This window comes from Pteropus vampyrus, unplaced genomic scaffold, assembly GCF_000151845.1.
Source record: "Pteropus vampyrus isolate Shadow unplaced genomic scaffold, Pvam_2.0 Scaffold1000002814, whole genome shotgun sequence".
In the NCBI taxonomy this organism is placed as follows: Eukaryota; Metazoa; Chordata; class Mammalia; order Chiroptera; family Pteropodidae; genus Pteropus; species Pteropus vampyrus.
In genome coordinates this window covers 49,713-69,444 of record NW_011917216.1, presented here as the reverse complement: position 1 = coordinate 69,444, position 19,732 = coordinate 49,713, and the positions used below count along the sequence as shown (strand labels likewise).

At 54.6% G+C, this 19,732-nt stretch overlaps 4 pseudogenes; all 4 read right to left on the bottom strand.

Moving 5' to 3' along the window:
• Nucleotides 1–4,073: 4,073 nt before the first annotated feature.
• On the bottom strand, nucleotides 4,074–4,591 carry LOC105311276 (annotated as a pseudogene).
• Nucleotides 4,592–8,956: 4,365 nt separating this feature from the next.
• LOC105311275 lies at nucleotides 8,957–9,508 on the bottom strand (annotated as a pseudogene).
• A 4,378-nt stretch (nucleotides 9,509–13,886) lies between these two features.
• Nucleotides 13,887–14,438, bottom strand: LOC105311274 (annotated as a pseudogene).
• A 4,399-nt stretch (nucleotides 14,439–18,837) lies between these two features.
• On the bottom strand, nucleotides 18,838–19,389 carry LOC105311272 (annotated as a pseudogene).
• Between the last annotated feature and the right edge of the window lie 343 nt (nucleotides 19,390–19,732).

Sequence of the window (19,732 nt, the reverse complement as noted above, 5' to 3'; positions counted from 1 at the left end):
GAGGGCGGGCGCGGGTGCGGGCGCGGGCGACAGAGGCGGCTGGGGAGCTAGCGGAGGCTCGCAGAGGGGAGCGAGCGCGGTGTTCCAGCTTCCATCCCAGCCCGCAGAGGCGGGCGACTGTGAGCTGAGCACGGGGCGTCTATGAACTTTATATTTGGGCACTATCGCTGTTTTCCGACGATTTTCTCTCGTTCTCTAACATTTCCTCTGAGAAGACCCAGTCCTCGTTTAAGAAAACGAAAACAGAAGTAAAAACACGTGGGCCTGAAAATTCTGAGAATATTAATTCGGAGTTTTGGAAAAGTTCTCCATTGTTTCCTGTTACGGATACCTGTGTGGATGTATATCTCTATCTCTAAGTCTATCTCTATGTCTATCTCTATGTCTATCTCTATCTCTATCTCTATCTCTATATCTGTATCTATATCTGTATCTATATCTATATCTATATCTATATCTTTATCTTTATCTATACCTATATCTATATCTATGTCTATACACATCTAGAAAAACTTCTGTATATATTTCTCCTCAGAAAGAGGTGGTTTTTGTTTTTTCTTTTTTATTTCGTCCCTCATAGTTTTTCACAGCTTTATTGAGGTACCGTTTCCATGTCCCGCCATTGCACCATGTCAAATTTCCAATTCAATGATTTTTTTCTGTGGCCAGCCAGTTATGAAATATACGAAGTGATTCTCTCCACCCCCCACCCCCACCCCCACCCCCCTCAGACTAGTTCCCACCTGGCACTGTACATAATTATCGCAACATTTTTGACTGTATTCTCCATGCGGCACTTCACATCCCCGTGACTGCTTTGTAACTGCCGATGGGTACTTGTCAATCCCTTCAGCTTTTCCACCCAACCCCCAGACCCCCTTCCCATCTGGCAATCGCCCGTTTGCTCTCTGTATCTCTGAGTCTGTTTTGGTTTTGTGTGTTTGATTGGTTTTGTTCTTTAGATTCCAGGTGGAAGTGAGATCCTATGGTACTGGTCTTTCTCTGACGTATTTCACTTAGCCTCACACCCTCTCGGGCCATGTATGTGGTTGCAGATGGCAAGGTTTCCTTCTTTCTCTCATGGCCGGGTCATATTCCATCGGATGTACGTAGCACGACTTCTTTATGCAGTCATCTGTCGATGGGCACTGAGGTTCTTTCCGTCCGTTGCCTGTTGCAGCAGCGCTGCAGGGTGCAGAGAACTTTTTGGATCAGTGCTTTGGTTTTCTTTGCGTGAATACCCGGAAGGAAGGGCAATCGCTGGGTCGTAGGCTAGTTAGTTGTGTTTTTAAGTTTCTGAGGCATCTCCAAACCGTTTTCCACAGTGCTCGTCCCAATCTGCAATCCCAGCAACAGCGGCCGAGGGCCCCGTCTCCTCCCCCTCCTCGGCAACACTCGTTCTTGTGATCTCTTGAGGAGAGCCACTCTGACAGGTGTGAGGTGATAGCTCGTTGTGGTTTGAGTTTGCATTTCTCTGACGATCAGTGACATCGAGCGTCTTTTCATACGTCTGCTGGCCATGCGCGTGTCCTCTTTGGAGAAATGCCTGTCCAGGTCCTCTGCCCAGTTTTTAATTGGGTCGTTTGTCTTTCCGAGACGTAGTTGTGTTGGTTCATCACGAGCTCCTCTCTCACTGTCCCGTGATGCTTAAAAGCACGTGCATTCCTATTTAGGAACAAAGGGCGCGTTCGATTAGACTAGGTAATGAGCGCGGATCTGATCTGGAGCATGATGTCCGTTTCACTAAGAGGCTTCTCCCCCGAATGGGAAGATGGAGTGTGTCAACGATTCAGTGGTCTCCCGTGGGGCTACGGGGCATGCAGCCGGCAGGGACGGGAGAGGCCCTCCCAGATGCCAAAAGCCCGGCATTTCTCGAACGTCGCAAGGCTTCCGTGGCTCCCTCTTCTAGGTAGATGTGCTCCTCTGTTTGGTTTCCCTTGGCTGGACAGGTTTGCAGTGGTCTGAGACTTGCTCTGATTTGAGTTTCCTTCCTAGTCAGTTAACTGCCTTTCTTGGGAGTGTCGTTCTGGGAGATCGAAGCGGGTCCGATGCCAGTTTGGCTTTGTTCAGTGCAAGTAAGTTCGGGGCAGGATCAGAGCAGGGCAGCGGCAAACAGGCCTGTGTTCAGACTGTAGCTCTGCGATGTCACGGTCCACCCGGGACCCTCTCCAGTCCTTCGATTTCATTGACTCTGTTCTTGCACTTTCTCTGATTGCGCTCGGCCTTCAGTTGCAGGTATTTTCCAGTCTCTGGTGCTTGCCCGTCTGAAAGTCTCTCCCGTTCGTCACCTGCCAAGGTTTCCTCGCCAGGTCCGCTTCGCTCCCTGTATCCTTTTTCGTGTGCATATGCGTAGGTAACTGGTTTTGCGCCCGGTGCGCCACCACGAGTCAACTGTCTCCTTTGAATTTTGTTTTCTTTTTTGACTTTCTAAAAGGAAAAATAGGTTAGGAAACAATTAATGCATTTCCGTGGCTCGAAAGGCCCAGGGTTCTCCTCCCCGTAGGCAGCCAATGAAGTATTATTGTCATCATCGGGAGAAGAAAGGGGGAGGAGAGGATGAAGGAAGCTTCACGTTAAGAGAAAGTGCAGAGGCGTGAGAGGGGAATGTTCAGAAACACGTCTTTCAGAAGCACGTGGTTTCCGAGTGCACGCGACACAGCGCCCAAGACGGACCTCGTTCCGTGCCGTGCCGCAAGTGTCAACAAAGGCAACAGGATGGGGATTGGGTGCCCTGGGTTCTCTGACCGCGGCGGAGCTAAGCCGGAGATCGTTCACGGAACGATCTGGGGAAATCCCCAAATATCTGGAAACGAGTGATCCAGTGCACGTCTGAACAACGTGTGGGTCAACGGAGAGACCGGGGGGAACTCAAGATGACGTGGGACTGGACGGAAGCAAAACAGCACATAGCAAGATTTGTGGGGTGCAGCTAGAGCAGTGCTTAGATGCAAGTTTTGTAGCACCGAAGTGCTGATATGAAAATTTAGGAGACGTCTCAAGGAAATGATCTTCTCACTTCGTAGCTTAGGAAAGGAAAAGAATTGGGGACGAAATCCATCTAAATCAAGCGGGAGGAAGGAAGAAGTTGTCCCAAGTCAGGAAGTGTTTTATGACCTAGGACCCAGCTCACATGCTGTGGCCCCTGAATAGAACAAGGTGAAGCATGTCTGCCCTTACTGGGCAGTGGTCCCAGGGAGGGGCCGGTGGGTCAGCTTTCGGGTCTGAGGTTGGGCTGGCCATTTGGAAAAGTGGAACGCTCTTTCCACGGCGTGGTTCCAAAGGACAGTCGTCCGAAGCCACTGGGGCCGAGCGAGGGTTCCTGGTGCTTGGACTCTGGGCCAAAGTACATGGAAGCAACCACCCGAGGCTCGGTCCCGTGAACGGCAGGTACCTATGCGCCTGGAAGCAAGTGGCTGGCCGAGAAGAGCCTGCTCTAAAATCACGTGTTCTTCTCGTCAGCTGTCTTGCTAACTTCCTGCCCCTGGGAACAAAGATGAAAGTCCAACCTCACGGCTGAGACTGCCCTTGGAGAATACCACTTCTCCTTCCTGCCGCTGTGATTTTCAGGCCGCGTGGGTTTCTACTTTTCCTATGCACCGGCACCCACGTTCCCCGGGGCCCCAGGCCAGCCACCTCGCCCCAGGCCTATACAGCACGTGGTCTTAAAAGGATGATCGATGTTGTGTGTTCCAGGGTCCCACGCAATACCTTCTCCCTCCGTCCACGGAGATCGTGAGCCGCCTGGGGATGGATGGGGCACGGGTCGGCGGCACGGACGCTTGCTTGGATACCTGCTGAAAGCTTAAAAGGTGAGGGTTCTGCACACACCAATCCACCAGAGACCATTGTTTATTTAGGAACCAATAACTTTATTGGAAGAAATGGCAAACCTGGAAGAAGAAGGGGAAAAGGGGAAAAAACAAAAACAAAAACAAAAAAACCTCAAGGGAATGTCTGGCAAGGGCGATACTGCAACATGCATGCCGGGCGTGGTGACCTGGAGAAGTCACCCCACGGCCACGGGGAAGGCAGTCCAGGCTCAGTCCTTGTCGCTGTCGTGCAGGGTGAGCTTGTCAAAGAGGTGCTCGGCCAGGCCCGATTGCGGGGCTCCCATCTTGCACAGGTTGGTGAGATGGTCGCCCAGCTCCGTGATGAACTTCACCTGCTCGTGCAGGTAGCGACTCATCAGGAAGTCGCACAGGCGGGCGTCCTTCTTCTCGGTGGCCAGCCGGTGCAGACTGAACAGGCTCTGGTTCACATCCATCGCCAGGTGCAAGGCGCACTCCATGACCCTCACCCGGTCGTGCCAGCGGTTGCGGTCAGGCCTGCCGATCTCGCGCAGACGCAGGTGGGCCCCGCGCTGGTTGTGCAGCCACATGAGCCTCTGGGCGTACTCCGTCTCCTTGCTGGACTGCTGCCGGAAGAACTGGACGACGTGCTTGAGGGCCGCGTCCTCGCCTTCGAAGTACAAGGCCATGGACTCGTACACGTAGGAGGCGTAGAGCTCCAGGTTGATCTGGTTGTTGACGGCGGCCTCACAGTCGGGCTGGTAGCTGTGGCGCGCACACGACGGCGGCAGCGCGGTCGACATGACTGGCGGTGCAGGCGCGGCGGGCGCCAAGGCCGAGGCGGCGACGAAGCCGGGGCTGCGGGGCGAGCAGCGGCAGCGGCGGCGGCGGCGGCGGGGTCTCCGGGTGCTCCCAGCGGTGGGCGACCAGGGAGGCTGCGGGCCGAGTCAGGGGCGGTGGAAACCTGGGGGCGCTCTCAAGGCGGACGAGGAGGAGGGCGCTCTGGGGCGGGGCGGGGCGTCAGCTCCTGTGGGGGACCGGAACTGGGGGGTCCGTTGAGGCCTGGGGGCGTGGGGGTGGAGTCCTTTACGTTACGTTCGCGGTGGGCAAGCGGGGAGCCCCGCGGGCGGGCGGGCGGGCGCGGGCGACAGAGGGCGGGCGCGGGTGCGGGCGCGGGCGACAGAGGCGGCTGGGGAGCTAGGGGAGGCTCGCAGAGGGGAGCGAGCGCGGTGTTCCAGCTTCCATCCCAGCCCGCAGAGGCGGGCGGCTGTGAGCTGAGCACGGGGCGTCTATGAACTTTATATTTGGGCACTGTCGCTGTTTGCCGACGATTTTCTCTCGTTCTCTAATATTTCCTCTGAGAAGACCCAGTCCTCGTTTAAGAAAACGAAAATAGAAGTAAAAACACGTGGGCCTGAAAATTCTGAGAAATTTAATTAGGAGTTTTGGAAAAGTTCTCCATTGTTTCCTGTTACGGATACCTGTGTGGATGTATATCTCTATCTCTAAGTCTATCTCTATGTCTATCTCTATGTCTATCTCTATCTCTATCTCTATATCTATATCTGGATCTATATCTGGATCTATATCTAGATCTATATCTATATCTTTATCTATACCTATATCTATATCTATGTCTATACACATCTAGGAAAACTTCTGTGTATATTTCTCCTCAGAAAGAGGTGGTTTTTGTTTTTTTTTTTATTTCGTCCCTCATAGTGTTTCACAGCTTTATTGAGGTACCGTTTCCATGTCCCGCCATTGCACCATGTCAAATTTCCAATTCAATGATTTTTTTTCTGTGGCCAGCCAGTTATGTAATTTACGAAGTGATTCTCTCCACCCCCACCCCCACCCCCCTCAGACTAGTTCCCACCTGGCACTGTACATAATTATCGCAACATTTTTGACTGTATTCTCCATGCGGCACTTCACATCCCCGTGACTGCTTTGTAACTGCCGATGTGTACTTGTCAATCCCTTCAGCTTTTCCACCCAACCCCCAGACCCCCCTCCCATCTGGCAATCGCCCGTTTGCTCTCTGTATCTCTGAGTCTGTTTTGGTTTTGTGTGTTTGATTGGTTTTGTTCTTTAGATTCCAGGTGGAAGTGAGATCCTATGGTACTGGTCTTTCTCTGACGTATTTCACTTAGCCTCACACCCTCTCGGGCCATGTATGTGGTTGCAGATGGCAAGGTTTCCTTCTTTCTCTCATGGCCGGGTCATATTCCATCGGATGTACGTAGCACGACTTCTTTATGCAGTCATCTGTCGATGGGCACTGAGGTTCTTTCCGTCCGTTGCCTGTTGCAGCAGCGCTGCAGGGTGCAGAGAACTTTTTGGATCAGTGGTTTGGTTTTCTTTGCGTGAATACCCGGAAGGAAGGGCAATCGCTGGGTCGTAGGCTAGTTAGTTGTGTTTTTAAGTTTCTGAGGCATCTCCAAACCATTTTCCACAGTGCTCGTCCCAATCTCCAATCCCAGCAACGGCGGCCGAGGGCCCCGTCTCCTCCCCCTCCTCGGCAACACTCGTTCTTGTGATCTCTTGAGGAGTTAGCCACTCTGACAGGTGTGAGGTGATAGCTCGTTGTGGTTTGCGTTTGCATTTCTCTGACGATCAGTGACATCGAGCGTCTTTTCATACGTCTGCTGGCCATGCGCGTGTCCTCTTTGGAGAAATGCCTGTCCAGGTCCTCCGCCCAGTTTTTAATTGGGTCGTTTGTCTTTCCGAGACGTAGTTGTGTTGGTTCATCACGAGCTCCTCTCTCACTGTCCCGTGATGCTTAAAAGCACGTGCATTCCTATTTAGGAACAAAGGGCGCGATCGATTAGACTAGGTAATGAGCGCGGATCTGATCTGGAGCATGATGTCCGTTTCACTAAGAGGCTTCTCCCCCGAATGGGAAGATGGAGTGTGTCAACAATTCAGTGGTCTCCCGTGGGGCTACGGGGCATGCAGCCGGCAGGGACGGGAGAGGCCCTCCCAGATGCCAAAAGCCCGGCATTTCTCGAACGTCGCAAGGCTTCCGTGGCTCCCTCTTCTAGGTAGATGTGCTCCTCTGTTTGGTTTCCCTTGGCTGGACAGGTTTGCAGTGGTCTGAGACTTGCTCTGATTTGAGTTTCCTTCCTAGTCAGTTAACTGCCTTTCTTGGGAGTGTCGTTCTGGGAGATCGAAGCGGGTCCGATGCCAGTTTGGCTTTGTTCAGTGCAAGTAAGTTCGGGGCAGGATCAGAGCAGGGCAGCGGCAAACAGGCCTGTGTTCAGACTGTAGCTCTGCGATGTCACGGTCCACCCGGGACCCTCTCCAGTCCTTCGATTTCATTGACTCTGTTCTTGCACTTTCTCTGATTGCGCTCGGCCTTCAGTTGCAGGTATTTTCCAGTCTCTGGTGCTTGCCCGTCTGAAAGTCTCTCCCGTTCGTCACCTGCCAAGGTTTCCTCGCCAGGTCCGCTTCGCTCCCTGTATCCTTTTTCGTGTGCGTATGCGTAGGTAACTGGTTTTGCGCCCGGTGCGCCACCACGAGTCAACTGTCTTCTTTGAATTTTGTTTTCTTTTTTGACTTTCTAAAAGGAAAAATAGGTTAGGAAACAATTAATGCATTTCCGTGGCTCGAAAGGCCCAGGGTTCTCCTCCCCGTAGGCAGCCAATGAAGTATTATTGTCATCATCGGGAGAAGAAAGGGGGAGGAGAGGATGAAGGAAGCTTCACGTTAAGAGAAAGTGCAGAGGCGTGAGAGTGGAATGTTCAGAAACACGTCTTTCAGAAGCACGTGGTTTCCGAGTGCACGCGACACAGCGCCCAAGACGGACCTCGTTCCGTGCCGTGCCGCAAGTGTCAACAAAGGCAACAGGATGGGGATTGGGTGCCCTGGGTACTCTGACCGCGGCGGAGCTAAGCCGGAGATCGTTCACGGAACGATCTGGGGAAATCCCCAAATATCTGGAAACGAGTGATCCAGTGCACGTCTGAACAACGTGTGGGTCAACGGAGAGACCGGGGGGAACTCAAGATGACGTGGGACTGGACGGAAGCAAAACAGCACATAGCAAGATTTGTGGGGTGCAGCTAGAGCAGTGCTTAGATGCAAGTTTTGTAGCACCGAAGTGCTGATATGAAAATTTAGGAGACGTCTCAAGGAAATGATCTTCTCACTTCGTAGCTTAGGAAAGGACAAGAATTGGGGACGAAATCCATCTAAATCAAGCGGGAGGAAGGAAGAAGTTGTCCCAAGTCAGGAAGTGTTTTATGACCTAGGACCCAGCTCACATGCTGTGGCCCCTGAATAGAACAAGGTGAAGCATGTCTGCTCTTACTGGGCAGTGGTCCCAGGGAGGGGCCGGTGGGTCAGCTTTCGGGTCTGAGGTTGGGCTGGCCATTTGGAAAAGTGGAACGCTCTTTCCACGGCGTGGTTCCAAAGGACAGTCGTCCAAAGCCACTGGGGCCGAGCGAGGGTTCCTGGTGCTTGGACTCTGGGCCAAAGTACATGGAAGCAACCACCCGAGGCTCGGTCCCGTGAACGGCAGGTACCTATGCGCCTGGAAGCAAGTGGCTGGCCGAGAAGAGCCTGCTCTAAAATCACGTGTTCTTCTCGTCAGCTGTCTTGCTAACTTCCTGCCCCTAGGAACAAAGACGAAAGTCCAACCTCACGGCTGAGACTGCCCTTGGAGAATACCACTTCTCCTTCCTGCCGCTGTGATTTTCAGGCCGCGTGGGTTTCTACTTTTCCTATGCACCGGCACCCACGTTCCCCGGGACCCCAGGCCAGCCACCTCGCCCCAGGCCTATACAGCACGTGGTCTTAAAAGGATGATCGATGTTGTGTGTTCCAGGGTCCCACGCAATACCTTCTCCCTCCGTCCACGGAGATCGTGAGCCGCCTGGGGATGGATGGGGCACGGGTCGGCGGCACGGACGCTTGCTTGGATACCTGCTGAAAGCTTAAAAGGTGAGGGTTCTGCACACACCAATCCACCAGAGACCATTGTTTATTTAGGAACCAATAACTTTATTGGAAGAAATGGGAAACCTGGAAGAAGAAGGGGCAAAGGGGAAAAAAAAAAAAAAAAACCTCAAGGGAATGTCTGGCAAGGGCGATACTGCAACATGCATGCCGGGCGTGGTGACCTGGAGAAGTCACCCCACGGCCACGGGGAAGGCAGTCCAGGCTCAGTCCTTGTCGCTGTCGTGCAGGGTGAGCTTGTCAAAGAGGTGCTCGGCCAGGCCCGATTGCGGGGCTCCCATCTTGCACAGGTTGGTGAGATGGTCGCCCAGCTCCGTGATGAACTTCACCTGCTCGTGCAGGTGGCGACTCATCAGGAAGTCGCACAGGCGGGCGTCCTTCTTCTCGGTGGCCAGCCGGTGCAGACTGAACAGGCTCTGGTTCACATCCATCGCCAGGTGCAAGGCGCACTCCATGACCCTCACCCGGTCGTGCCAGCGGTTGCGGTCAGGCCTGCCGATCTCGCGCAGACGCAGGTGGGCCCCGCGCTGGTTGTGCAGCCACATGAGCCTCTGGGCGTACTCCGTCTCCTTGCTGGACTGCTGCCGGAAGAACTGGACGACGTGCTTGAGGGCCGCGTCCTCGCCTTCGAAGTACAAGGCCATGGACTCGTACACGTAGGAGGCGTAGAGCTCCAGGTTGATCTGGTTGTTGACGGCGGCCTCACAGTCGGGCTGGTAGCTGTGGCGCGCACACGACGGCGGCAGCGCGGTCGACATGACTGGCGGTGCAGGCGCGGCGGGCGCCAAGGCCGAGGCGGCGACGAAGCCGGGGCTGCGGGGCGAGCAGCGGCAGCGGCGGCGGCGGCGGCGGCGGCGGCGGGGTCTCCGGGTGCTCCCAGCGGTGGGCGACCAGGGAGGCTGCGGGCCGAGTCAGGGGCGGTGGAAACCTGGGGGCGCTCTCAAGGCGGACGAGGAGGAGGGCGCTCTGGGGCGGGGCGGGGCGTCAGCTCCTGTGGGGGACCGGAACTGGGGGGTCCGTTGAGGCCTGGGGGCGTGGGGGTGGAGTCCTTTACGTTACGTTCGCGGTGGGCAAGCGGGGAGCCCCGCGGGCGGGCGGGCGGGCGCGGGCGACAGAGGGCGGGCGCGGGTGCGGGCGCGGGCGACAGAGGCGGCTGGGGAGCTAGGGGAGGCTCGCAGAGGGGAGCGAGCGCGGTGTTCCAGCTTCCATCCCAGCCCGCAGAGGCGGGGACTGTGAGCTGAGCACGGGGCGTCTATGAACTTTATATTTGGGCACTGTCGCTGTTTGCCGACGATTTTCTCTCGTTCTCTAATATTTCCTCTGAGAAGACCCAGTCCTCGTTTAAGAAAACGAAAACAGAAGTAAAAACACGTGGGCCTGAAAATTCTGAGAAATTTAATTAGGAGTTTTGGAAAAGTTCTCCATTGTTTCCTGTTACGGATACCTGTGTGGATGTATATCTCTATCTCTAAGTCTATCTCTATGTCTATCTCTATGTCTATCTCTATCTCTATCTCTATATCTATATCTGGATCTATATCTGGATCTATATCTAGATCTATATCTATATCTTTATCTATACCTATATCTATATCTATGTCTATACACATCTAGAAAAACTTCTGTGTATATTTCTCCTCAGAAAGAGGTGGTTTTTGTTTTTTTTTTTATTTCGTCCCTCATAGTTTTTCACAGCTTTATTGAGGTACCGTTTCCATGTGCCGCCATTGCACCATGTCAAATTTCCAATTCAATGATTTTTTTTCTGTGGCCAGCCAGTTATGTAATTTACGAAGTGATTCTCTCCACCCCCACCCCCACCCCCCTCAGACTAGTTCCCACCTGGCACTGTACATAATTATCGCAACATTTTTGACTGTATTCTCCATGCGGCACTTCACATCCCCGTGACTGCTTTGTAACTGCCGATGTGTACTTGTCAATCCCTTCAGCTTTTCCACCCAACCCCCAGACCCCCCTCCCATCTGGCAATCGCCCGTTTGCTCTCTGTATCTCTGAGTCTGTTTTGGTTTTGTGTGTTTGATTGGTTTTGTTCTTTAGATTCCAGGTGGAAGTGAGATCCTATGGTACTGGTCTTTCTCTGACGTATTTCACTTAGCCTCACACCCTCTCGGGCCATGTATGTGGTTGAAGATGGCAAGGTTTCCTTCTTTCTCTCATGGCCGGGTCATATTCCATCGGATGTACGTAGCACGACTTCTTTATGCAGTCATCTGTCGATGGGCACTGAGGTTCTTTCCGTCCGTTGCCTGTTGCAGCAGCGCTGCAGGGTGCAGAGAACTTTTTGGATCAGTGGTTTGGTTTTCTTTGCGTGAATACCCGGAAGGAAGGGCAATCGCTGGGTCGTAGGCTAGTTAGTTGTGTTTTTAAGTTTCTGAGGCATCTCCAAACCGTTTTCCACAGTGCTCGTCCCAATCTGCAATCCCAGCAACAGCGGCCGAGGGCCCCGTCTCCTCCCCCTCCTCGGCAACACTGGTTCTTGTGATCTCTTGAGGAGAGCCACTCTGACAGGTGTGAGGTGATAGCTCGTTGTGGTTTGAGTTTGCATTTCTCTGACGATCAGTGACATCGAGCGTCTTTTCATACGTCTGCTGGCCATGCGCGTGTCCTCTTTGGAGAAATGCCTGTCCAGGTCCTCTGCCCAGTTTTTAATTGGGTCGTTTGTCTTTCCGAGACGTAGTTGTGTTTGTTCATCACGAGCTCCTCTCTCACTGTCCCGTGATGCTTAAAAGCACGTGCATTCCTATTTAGGAACAAAGGGCACGTTCGATTAGACTAGGTAATGAGCGCGGATCTGATCTGGAGCATGATGTCCGTTTCACTAAGAGGCTTCTCCCCCGAATGGGAAGATGGAGTGTGTCAACGATTCAGTGGTCTCCCGTGGGGCTACGGGGCATGCAGCCGGCAGGGACGGGAGAGGCCCTCCCAGATGCCAAAAGCCCGGCATTTCTCGAACGTTGCAAGGCTTCCGTGGCTCCCTCTTCTAGGTAGATGTGCTCCTCTGTTTGGTTTCCCTTGGCTGGACAGGTTGGCAGTGGTCTGAGACTTGCTCTGATTTGAGTTTCCTTCCTAGTCAGTTAACTGCCTTTCTTGGGAGTGTCGTTCTGGGAGATCGAAGCGGGTCCGATGCCAGTTTGGCTTTGTTCAGTGCAAGTAAGTTCGGGGCAGGATCAGAGCAGGGCAGCGGCAAACAGGCCTGTGTTCAGACTGTAGCTCTGCGATGTCACGGTCCACCCGGGACCCTCTCCAGTCCTTCGATTTCATTGACTCTGTTCTTGCACTTTCTCTGATTGCGATCGGCCTTCAGTTGCAGGTATTTTCCAGTCTCTGGTGCTTGCCCGTCTGAAAGTCTCTCCCGTTCGTCACCTGCCAAGGTTTCCTCGCCAGGTCCGCTTCGCTCCCTGTATCCTTTTTCGTGTGCGTATGCGTAGGTAACTGGTTTTGCGCCCGGTGCGCCACCACGAGTCAACTGTCTCCTTTGAATTTTGTTTTCTTTTTTGACTTTCTAAAAGGAAAAATAGGTTAGGAAACAATTAATGCATTTCCGTGGCTCGAAAGGCCCAGGGTTCTCCTCCCCGTAGGCAGCCAATGAAGTATTATTGTCATCATCGGGAGAAGAAAGGGGGAGGAGAGGATGAAGGAAGCTTCACGTTAAGAGAAAGTGCAGAGGCGTGAGAGTGGAATGTTCAGAAACACGTCTTTCAGAAGCACGTGGTTTCCGAGTGCACGCGACACAGCGCCCAAGACGGACCTCGTTCCGTGCCGTGCCGCAAGTGTCAACAAAGGCAACAGGATGGGGATTGGGTGCCCTGGGTTCTCTGACCGCGGCGGAGCTAAGCCGGAGATCATTCACGGAATGATCTGGGAAAATCCCCAAATATCTGGAAACGAGTGATCCAGTGCACGTCTGAACAACGTGTGGGTCAACGGAGAGACCGGGGGGAACTCAAGATGACGTGGGACTGGACGGAAGCAAAACAGCACATAGCAAGATTTGTGGGGTGCAGCTAGAGCAGTGCTTAGATGCAAGTTTTGTAGCACCGAAGTGCTGATATGAAAATTTAGGAGACGTCTCAAGGAAATGATCTTCTCACTTCGTAGCTTAGGAAAGGAAAAGAATTGGGGACGAAATCCATCTAAATCAAGCGGGAGGAAGGAAGAAGTTGTCCCAAGTCAGGAAGTGTTTTATGACCTAGGACCCAGCTCACATGCTGTGGCCCCTGAATAGAACAAGGTGAAGCATGTCTGCCCTTACTGGGCAGTGGTCCCAGGGAGGGGCCGGTGGGTCAGCTTTCGGGTCTGAGGTTGGGCTGGCCATTTGGAAAAGTGGAACGCTCTTTCCACGGCGTGGTTCCAAAGGACAGTCGTCCGAAGCCACTGGGGCCGAGCGAGGGTTCCTGGTGCTTGGACTCTGGGCCAAAGTACATGGAAGCAACCACCCGAGGCTCGGTCCCGTGAACGGCAGGTACCTATGCGCCTGGAAGCAAGTGGCTGGCCGAGAAGAGCCTGCTCTAAAATCACGTGTTCTTCTCGTCAGCTGTCTTGCTAACTTCCTGCCCCTAGGAACAAAGACGAAAGTCCAACCTCACGGCTGAGACTGCCCTTGGAGAATACCACTTCTCCTTCCTGCCGCTGTGATTTTCAGGCCGCGTGGGTTTCTACTTTTCCTATGCACCGGCACCCACGTTCCCCGGGACCCCAGGCCAGCCACCTCGCCCCAGGCCTATACAGCACGTGGTCTTAAAAGGATGATCGATGTTGTGTGTTCCAGGGTCCCACGCAATACCTTCTCCCTCCGTCCACGGAGATCGTGAGCCGCCTGGGGATGGATGGGGCACGGGTCGGCGGCACGGACGCTTGCTTGGATACCTGCTGAAAGCTTAAAAGGTGAGGGTTCTGCACACACCAATCCACCAGAGACCATTGTTTATTTAGGAACCAATAACTTTATTGGAAGAAATGGCAAACCTGGAAGAAGAAGGGGCAAAGGGGAAAAAAAAAAAAAAAAGAAAAAAACCTCAAGGGAATGTCTGGCAAGGGCGATACTGCAACATGCATGCCGGGCGTGGTGACCTGGAGAAGTCACCCCACGGCCACGGGGAAGGCAGTCCAGGCTCAGTCCTTGTCGCTGTCGTGCAGGGTGAGCTTGTCAAAGAGGTGCTCGGCCAGGCCCGATTGCGGGGCTCCCATCTTGCACAGGTTGGTGAGATGGTCGCCCAGCTCCGTGATGAACTTCACCTGCTCGTGCAGGTGGCGACTCATCAGGAAGTCGCACAGGCGGGCGTCCTTCTTCTCGGTGGCCAGCCGGTGCAGACTGAACAGGCTCTGGTTCACATCCATCGCCAGGTGCAAGGCGCACTCCATGACCCTCACCCGGTCGTGCCAGCGGTTGCGGTCAGGCCTGCCGATCTCGCGCAGACGCAGGTGGGCCCCGCGCTGGTTGTGCAGCCACATGAGCCTCTGGGCGTACTCCGTCTCCTTGCTGGACTGCTGCCGGAAGAACTGGACGACGTGCTTGAGGGCCGCGTCCTCGCCTTCGAAGTACAAGGCCATGGACTCGTACACGTAGGAGGCGTAGAGCTCCAGGTTGATCTGGTTGTTGACGGCGGCCTCACAGTCGGGCTGGTAGCTGTGGCGCGCACACGACGGCGGCAGCGCGGTCGACATGACTGGCGGTGCAGGCGCGGCGGGCGCCAAGGCCGAGGCGGCGACGAAGCCGGGGCTGCGGGGCGAGCAGCGGCAGCGGCGGCGGCGGCGGCGGCGGCGGCGGGGTCTCCGGGTGCTCCCAGCGGTGGGCGACCAGGGAGGCTGCGGGCCGAGTCAGGGGCGGTGGAAACCTGGGGGCGCTCTCAAGGCGGACGCGGAGGAGGGCGCTCTGGGGCGGGGCGGGGCGTCAGCTCCTGTGGGGGACCGGAACTGGGGGGTCCGTTGAGGCCTGGGGGCGTGGGGGTGGAGTCCTTTACGTTACGTTCGCGGTGGGCAAGCGGGGAGCCCCGCGGGCTGGCGGGCGCGGGCGACAGAGGGCGGGCGCGGGCGACAGAGGGCGGGCGCGGGTGCGGGCGCGGGCGACAGAGGCGGCTGGGGAGCTAGGGGAGGCTCGCAGAGGGGAGCGAGCGCGGTGTTCCAGCTTCCATCCCAGCCCGCAGAGGCGGGCGGCTGTGAGCTGAGCACGGGGCGTCTATGAACTTTATATTTGGGCACTATCGCTGTTTTCCGACGATTTTCTCTCGTTCTCTAATATTTCCTCTGAGAAGACCCAGTCCTCGTTTAAGAAAACGAAAACAGAAGTAAAAACACGTGGGCCTGAAACTTCTGAGAATATTAATTAGGAGTTTTGGAAAAGTTCTCCATTGTTTCCTGTTACGGATACCTGTGTGGATGTATATCTCTATCTCTAAGTCTATCTCTATGTCTATCTCTATGTCTATCTCTATATCTATATCTGTATCTATATCTGTATCTACATCTATATCTCTACCTATATCTTTATCTATATCTATATCTTTATCTGTACCTATATCTATATCTATGTCTATACACATCTAGAAAAACTTCTGTGTATATTTCTCCTCAGAAAGAGGTGGTTTTTGTTTTTTTTTTTTTATTTCGTCCCTCATAGTTTTTCACAGCTTTATTGAGGTACCGTTTCCATGTCCCGCCATTGCACCATGTCAAATTTCCAATTCAATGATTTTTTCCTGTGGCCAGCCAGTTATGTAACTTACGAAGTGATTCTCTCCACCCCCACCCCCACCCCCCTCAGACTAGTTCCCACCTGGCACTGTACATAATTATCGCAACATTTTTGACTGTATTCTCCATGCGGCACTTCACATCCCCGTGACTGTTTTGTAACTGCCGATGTGTACTTGTCAATCCCTTCAGCTTTTCCACCCAACCCCCAGACCCCCCTCCCATCTGGCAATCGCCCGTTTGCTCTCTGTATCTCTGAGTCTGTTTTGGTTTTGTGTGTTTGATTGGTTTTGTTCTTTAGATTCCAGGTGGAAGTGAGATCCTATGGTACTGGTCTTTCTCTGACGTATTTCACTTAGCCTCACACCCTCTCGGGCCATGTATGTGGTTGCAGATGGCAAGGTTTCCTTCTTTCTCTCATGGCCGGGACATATTCCATCGGATGTACGTAGCACGACTTCTTTATGCAGTCATCTGTCGATGGGCACTGAGGTTCTTTCCGTCCGTTGCCTGTTGCAGCAGCGCTGCAGGGTGCAGAGAACTTTTTGGATCAGTGGTTTGGTTTTCTTTGCGTGAATACCCGGAAGGAAGGGCAATCGCTGGGTCGTAGGCTAGTTAGTTGTGTTTTTAAGTTTCTGAGGCATCTCCAAACCGTTTTCCACAGTGCTCGTCCCAATCTGCAATCCCAGCAACAGCGGCCGAGGGCCCCGTCTCCTCCCCCTCCTCGGCAACACTCGTTCTTGTGATCTCTTGAGGAGAGCCACTCTGACAGGTGTGAGGTGATAGCTCGTTGTGGTTTGAGTTTGCATTTCTCTGACGATCAGTGACATCGAGCGTCTTTTCATACGTCTGCTGGCCATGCGCGTGTCCTCTTTGGAGAAATGCCTGTCCAGGTCCTCTGCCCAGTTTTTAATTGGGTCGTTTGTCTTTCCGAGACGTAGTTGTGTTGGTTCATCACGAGCTCCTCTCTCACTGTCCCGTGATGCTTAAAAGCACGTGCATTCCTATTTAGGAACAAAGGGCGCGTTCGATTAGACTAGGTAATGAGCGCGGATCTGATCTGGAGCATGATGTCCGTTTCACTAAGAGGCTTCTCCCCCGAATGGGAAGATGGAGTGTGTCAACGATTCAGTGGTCTCCCGTGGGGCTACGGGGCATGCAGCCGGCAGGGACGGGAGAGGCCCTCCCAGATGCCAAAAGCCCGGCATTTCTCGAACGTCGCAAGGCTTCCGTGGCTCCCTCTTCTAGGTAGATGTGCTCCTCTGTTTGGTTTCCCTTGGCTGGACAGGTTGGCAGTGGTCTGAGACTTGCTCTGATTTGAGTTTCCTTCCTAGTCAGTTAACTGCCTTTCTTGGGAGTGTCGTTCTGGGAGATCGAAGCGGGTCCGATGCCAGTTTGGCTTTGTTCAGTGCAAGTAAGTTCGGGGCAGGATCAGAGCAGGGCAGCGGCAAACAGGCCTGTGTTCAGACTGTAGCTCTGCGATGTCACGGTCCACCCGGGACCGTCTCCAGTCCTTCGATTTCATTGACTCTGTTCTTGCAATTTCTCTGATTGCGCTCGGCCTTCAGTTGCAGGTATTTTCCAGTCTCTGGTGCTTGCCCGTCTGAAAGTCTCTCCCGTTCGTCACCTGCCAAGGTTTCCTCGCCAGGTCCGCTTCGCTCCCTGTATCCTTTTTCGTGTGCGTATGCGTAGGTATCTGGTTTTGCGCCCGGTGCGCCAGCACGAGTCAACTGTCTTCTTTGAATTTTGTTTTCTTTTTTGACTTTCTAAAAGGAAAAATAGGTTAAGAAACAATTAATGCATTTCCGTGGCTCGAAAGGCCCAGGGTTCTCCTCCCCGTAGGCAGCCAATGAAGTATTATTGTCATCATCGGGAGAAGAAAGGGGGAGGAGAGGATGAAGGAAGCTTCACGTTAAGAGAAAGTGCAGAGGCGTGAGAGTGGAATGTTCAGAAACACGTCTTTCAGAAGCACGTGGTTTCCGAGTGCACGCGACACACCGCCCAAGACGGACCTCGTTCCGTGCCGTGCCGCAAGTGTCAACAAAGGCAACAGGATGGGGATTGGGTGCCCTGGGTACTCTGACCGCGGCGGAGCTAAGCCGGAGATCGTTCACGGAATGATCTGGGAAAATCCCCAAATATCTGGAAACGAGTGATCCAGTGCACGTCTGAACAACGTGTGGGTCAACGGAGAGACCGGGGGGAACTCAAGATGACTTGGGACTGGACGGAAGCAAAGCACCACATAGCAAGATTTGTGGGGTGCAGCTAGAGCAGTGCTTAGATGCAAGTTTTGTAGCACCGAAGTGCTGATATGAAAATTTAGGAGACGTCTCAAGGAAATGATCTTCTCACTTCGTAGCTTAGGAAAGGACAAGAATTGGGGACGAAATCCATCTAAATCAAGCGGGAGGAAGGAAGAAGTTGTCCCAAGTCAGGAAGTGTTTTATGACCTAGGACCCAGCGCACATGCTGTGGCCCCTGAATAGAACAAGGTGAAGCATGTCTGCCCTTACTGGGCAGTGGTCCCAGGGAGGGGCCGGTGGGTCAGCTTTCGGGTCTGAGGTTGGGCTGGCCATTTGGAAAAGTGGAACGCTCTTTCCACGGCGTGGTTCCAAAGGACAGTCGTCCGAAGCCACTGGGGCCGAGCGAGGGTTCCTGGTGCTTGGACTCTGGGCCAAAGTACATGGAAGCAACCACCCGAGGCTCGGTCCCGTGAACGGCAGGTACCTATGCGCCTGGAAGCAAGTGGCTGGCCGAGAAGAGCCTGCTCTAAAATCACGTGTTCTTCTCGTCAGCTGTCTTGCTAACTTCCTGCCCCTAGGAACAAAGACGAAAGTCCAACCTCACGGCTGAGACTGCCCTTGGAGAATACCACTTCTCCTTCCTGCCGCTGTGATTTTCAGGCCGCGTGGGTTTCTACTTTTCCTATGCACCGGCACCCACGTTCCCCGGGGCCCCAGGCCAGCCACCTCGCCCCAGGCCTATACAGCACGTGGTCTTAAAAGGATGATCGATGTTGTGTGTTCCAGGGTCCCACGCAATACCTTCTCCCTCCGTCCACGGAGATCGTGAGCCGCCTGGGGATGGATGGGGCACGGGTCGGCGGCACGGACGCTTGCTTGGATACCTGCTGAAAGCTTAAAAGGTGAGGGTTCTGCACACACCAATCCACCAGAGACCATTGTTTATTTAGGAACCAATAACTTTATTGGAAGAAATGGCAACCTGGAAGAAGAAGGGGAAAAGGGAAAAAAAAAAAAAAAAAAAAAAACCTCAAGGGAATGTCTGGCAAGGGCGATACTGCAACATGCATGCCGGGCGTGGTGACCTGGAGAAGTCACCCCACGGCCACGGGGAAGGCAGTCCAGGCTCAGTCCTTGTCGCTGTCGTGCAGGGTGAGCTTGTCAAAGAGGTGCTCGGCCAGGCCCGATTGCGGGGCTCCCATCTTGCACAGGTTGGTGAGATGGTCGCCCAGCTCCGTGATGAACTTCACCTGCTCGTGCAGGTGGCGACTCATCAGGAAGTCGCACAGGCGGGCGTCCTTCTTCTCGGTGGCCAGCCGGTGCAGACTGAACAGGCTCTGGTTCACATCCATCGCCAGGTGCAAGGCGCACTCCATGACCCTCACCCGGTCGTGCCAGCGGTTGCGGTCAGGCCTGCCGATCTCGCGCAGACGCAGGTGGGCCCCGCGCTGGTTGTGCAGCCACATGAGCCTCTGGGCGTACTCCGTCTCCTTGCTGGACTGCTGCCGGAAGAACTGGACGACGTGCTTGAGGGCCGCGTCCTCGCCTTCGAAGTACAAGGCCATGGACTCGTACACGTAGGAGGCGTAGAGCTCCAGGTTGATCTGGTTGTTGACGGCGGCCTCACAGTCGGGCTGGTAGCTGTGGCGCGCACACGACGGCGGCAGCGCGGTCGACATGACTGGCGGTGCAGGCGCGGCCGAGGCGGCGACGAAGCCGGGGCTGCGGGGCGAGCAGCGGCAGCGGCGGCGGCGGCGGCGGCGGCGGCGGGGTCTCCGGGTGCTCCCAGCGGTGGGCGACCAGGGAGGCTGCGGGCCGAGTCAGGGGCGGTGGAAACGGCGGTGGAAACCTGGGGGCGCTCTCAAGGCGGACGAGGAGGAGGGCGCTCTGGGGCGGGGCGGGGGACCGGAACTGGGGGGTCCGTTGAGGCCTGGGGGCGTGGGGGTGGAGTCCTTTACGTTACGTTCGCGGTGGGCAAGCGGGGAGCCCCGCGGGCGGGCGGGCGGGCGCGGGCGACAGAGG